Source organism: Anomaloglossus baeobatrachus, chromosome 10 (assembly GCF_048569485.1).
Source record: "Anomaloglossus baeobatrachus isolate aAnoBae1 chromosome 10, aAnoBae1.hap1, whole genome shotgun sequence".
Classification (NCBI taxonomy): domain Eukaryota; kingdom Metazoa; phylum Chordata; class Amphibia; order Anura; family Aromobatidae; genus Anomaloglossus; species Anomaloglossus baeobatrachus.
The window spans coordinates 45,410,698-45,415,201 of NC_134362.1; positions in this window are offsets into that span (position 1 = coordinate 45,410,698).

Here is a 4,504-nt window from a genome sequence, read left to right on the forward strand (position 1 = left end):
GTGAGCTAAAACATTTTTTTTTTCTTTTTTTTATTAAAACAGGTAGGGGAGGGATATGTTTTACCTCACAAAAAGAATAATCTACGATTCTATGCTGTAATGGCTGTATATTTTCTTACTTCCTCCCTGGCGCAGGAGCTATGGTATGATCAGACCATGTCTTTGTACGGTCAGACACGGATATTACCAGTACATAGCAAGGGCACATTTATAAGATTATCTCAGCACAGGAAGATGGGGATTCGGATGGGGACAGTACTACAAGATAGGGACAATGATGGTGACAGTACTACAGGAAAGGGCCCAGGAAGGGGACATTAATACTAAATGGAGATCTAGATGGGGATATTACTACAAGATGAGGACCAGGATGGGGGGAACATTTCTCCAAGAAGGAGACCAGGATGGGGACATTACTACATTATGGGGACCATGATGAAGACATTACTTCAAGAACGGGACCAGTAGGGGGCACATTACTGCAAAAAGGAGAACATTATGCGGCACATTACTATAAGAAGGAGACCAGGATGGAGCACATTACTACAAGAAAGAAACCAGGATGGGGAACATTACTAGAAGAAAGGGACTAGGATGAGGACATTACTTAAAGAAGGGGACCATGATGGGGCACATAACTAGAAGAAAGGGACCAGGATGTGGACATTACTACAAGACGGGGACCAGGATGGGGGACATTGCTGGAAGAAAGGGACCAAGATGGGGACATTACTACAAGAAGGGAACCAGGATGGGGAACATTTCTAGAAGAAAGGGACCGGGATGGGGACATTACTGCAAGAAGGGGACCAAGATGGGGCACATTACTAGAAAAAAGGGACCAGGATGAGGACATTACTATAAGAAGGGGACCAGGATGGGGCACATTACTAGAAGAAAGAGATCAGGATGGGGCACATTACTACAAGAAAGGGACCAACATGGAGCACACTACTACAAGAAGTGGACCAAAATGGGGACATTACCAGATGATGAGAACCATGATGGGAAACATTACTAGAAGAAAGGGACCAGGATGGCAACATTACTACAAGAAGGGAACCATGATAGGGCACATTTCTAGAAGAAAGGGACCAGGATGTGGACATTACTACAAGAAGGGGACCAGGATGGAGCACATTACTAGGAGAAAGGGACCAAGATGGGGACATTACTACAAGAAGGAACTAAAAATGTCCCTTTGTACTGCAAAGAATGCTGCCCTCCGAATTCAATTTTTCTTTTACGTTCGACCCATATACCCAGCCGAGTTTGAGACCCCTGCCATAGAGAGAATAACAAATGACATAAAACTCACCTCTCATAAAAATATCGTCTTATACGAAAATAAAAGTACCAAAGCAGAAAACCTCCGAAATAGATCAGGGAGTCCACTACCAAGATTGCAAATGCAAATGTGTAAAGATTTGGGTAACAAAGATAAAGTTTTTCATCATCATTGATAGATTTAAACAAAACAGAACTGCCTAGAAAGCAAAGAAATACATTAATGTAGATAGCATCGAATTGGCCCTAAGAGATGATCATTCTCACTAAATATTGTAAGGCTATATTTACACAATGCAGATTTGCTGCAAATATTCCAATAACAGTGGCTCGAGTGATGTCCATTTTATTTACATGTGATGTCCGTTTTTTTACGTACATCAATTGGACCTAAAGTAGGGTCATGTGAACTTAGGCTTAGTTTAGGGGGTCATCTTTGACCGTAAACAATACTGACTCAATGGTGGGGTAGTGAAGATGAAGACATGGAGTCAGCATATTGAAACAAGAACAGGTTAAACTTAATTTGTGACAACTCAGCTTAGCGGGTACAGTCTCCTAAAGAGGGAAGAAAGTCGATGGATGTATACTGAATGGTGGCACGGAAAATGGTTGCAGTGTTGCAGTCCACATGGTCTGGAGCTGATTCTAGGTGTAGTGTTTGCATTTGGAAGCTGTTACTGTGAACCCACAACATGGTGGTCAAAGCAGCTCTCACTGGAAAAGAATCAAACGATCAACATGCTGTCACGCTCCCCGGTGCCTGTGCCATGCTCCCCGGTGCCCATGCCACGCTCCCCGGTTCTCCTGCCACACTCCCTGGCTCCCCTGCCACGCTCCCCGGCTCCTCTGCCACGCTCCCCCGCTCCCGGACCTCGCTTCCCAGCTCCCGTGCAACGCTCCCCGGTCCCCCGCTCCTCAGCCTCCATGCTCCCTCACCTGCGTCCTCCAGGCAACCCGGTCCCCGGTCCCAGCGTCCCTCTGCTGTCCTGAGCCGGCCCGGCACTCCTGCCTCCTGTACACCGCATCCAGCTCTGGCTTCTGGCACCCGGGCCTCGCGCATGCGGATTAGGGCGCGCGCGCGGTCATTGACCTTTTCTTAAAGGGCCAGCGTCCCCCAACAGGATATTGAAGATGCAGGTACAGGGTATATAGGGGGTTCCTTTCCAAGTGGGCGGGGCCTGTTCTTCGTGTTTGCTAAGCTAGGAGTCAGGTCTCCCTGTGCCATTGTCTCGTACTCACCTATCTCTCTTGTAGAGCCGCTCCTGTCCCACCAACCGGTCCTGACGATTCCAGAACCCCGAACGGTGACTGTCCGCCATCTCGCCAGTCCCTACCATCTCCGATCCCTGGATCCGTGTGGTGACCCACCTCCTCGCTCCGTTGGTTCCGGATTCTGCCTGACATCATCTCGGCCTCCAAACCTGAGCTCCGTCACCCGGACTACCCTCAGAGACTCCGTGGTCCCAGGGACTTCTTCACTCCACGCCTCTGTACGGACTGTCCTGCTACCCGTAGTGCTCCGGCCCGTAGGGCACCTTGCCCTCGGTGAGGTGTTCAGCCCAGTGGATCCACCTCCTGGGTCTACCCGTCCTCCTGGTCCTAACAGTAAGAACAGGCCATGGATCCCGCCGAAGCACTAGCGGCCCAGCTGGGCAACTTGCAGCAGGAACTCGGACGACAGCGCGAGACTCAGTCCCGCATGCTGGCCTTCATGTCCTCGGTGGATACCCGCCTGAACACGCTGCAAGCAACTGCCACGTCCCTGGCATCTCAGGCTTCAACAGCACAGTCCACGGCCGCAGTTCCAGTCCTCGGAAGCCTCTAAACTCCGCTTGGCCTCTCCACCCCGATATGCCGGAGATCCTAAGACCTGCAGAGGATTCTTGAATCAGTGCTCCCTCCACTTTAAGCTGCTTCCGCACCTGTTTGCCTCCGACCAAGCCAAGGTGGCGTTTGTGATGTCCCATCTAGAGGGTGAGACACTGGCCTGGATGAACCCCTTGTGGGAGAGGGAGGACCCTGTAACTACCAACATCCAGGAATTCCTGCAGGCCACGTCAGGGGACCTTGACCGTGGGCCAATATGCCATCCGCTTTCGCACCTTGGCCTCAGAATTGGGGTGGAACAATTAGGCCCTCACCGCCGCCTTCTGGGAAGGACTCTCCAGTCGTATTAAGGACAAGCTGGCAGGCCGCGATGTTCCTTCCACTCTGGATGCCCTGATTGCACTAGCCACCCGCGTTGACCTCCGTTTTCAGGAACGATCCAAAGAGGTGTCCCGCGAGAGACGTCCGATACGGCATTCCTCTCCTCCGCAGAAGCCTGTCGTACCTCAGTTGGCATCGTCTGGCGTCCCTGTCCACGAACCCATGCAGATTGATCGTGTGAGGCAGTCCGAACAACGCCGAGCAGAACGGCTCGCCAAGGGTCTCTGCTTCTACTGCGGAGAGGGCACACACCTGCTACGTTCCTGTCCAGAGAGGCCGGGAAACTCCAAAACCTAGGGTTGGTAGGAGAGGCCACCCTAGGTGCTGGGACTCTCTCAGACCCGGTTACGTGGACTGTTCAAGTGACAACGGGAGAGACGCGGTTCACGGCAGAGGCGTACCTCGATTCCGGGGCAGCAGGCAATTTCATCCAGCAGGCCACGGTGGACAAGTACCAGGTGCCGGTTACTCCACTCGACAAACCCCTCGTGATTGCCTCTGTAGATGGGAGACCCCTCTCTGACACCATCTCGTGGATCACCAAGCCAGTAGAACTACGTATCGGTGCCCTGCACACCGAAAACATCACTCTCTACGTCCTCCCACACATGTCTCATCAAATCCTGCTGGGACTCCCCTGGTTACGGACACACGAACCGTCGGTCAGCTGGCGTACTGGTGAAATTACCCGATGGGGCTCTTCTTGCCACAAGAACTGCCTGAAGTCCATACAGCCCATCCGACGACCTCCGGTTCCGGAGTCCCTACCAGGACTGCCTTCGGCCTACTGGTCCTTCGCGGACGTCTTTGATAAAAAGGAGTCAGAGGTACTGCCGCCACATCATCCTTACGACTGTGCCATCGACCTACTCCCGGGAACTACACCACCTCGAGGACGGATATATCCTTTGTCCCCTGCTGAAACAAGAGCCATGTCTGCCTACATCACTGAGAACCTGGCAAGGGGATTCATCTGGAGATCCTCCTCTCCTGCTGGAGCAGGCTT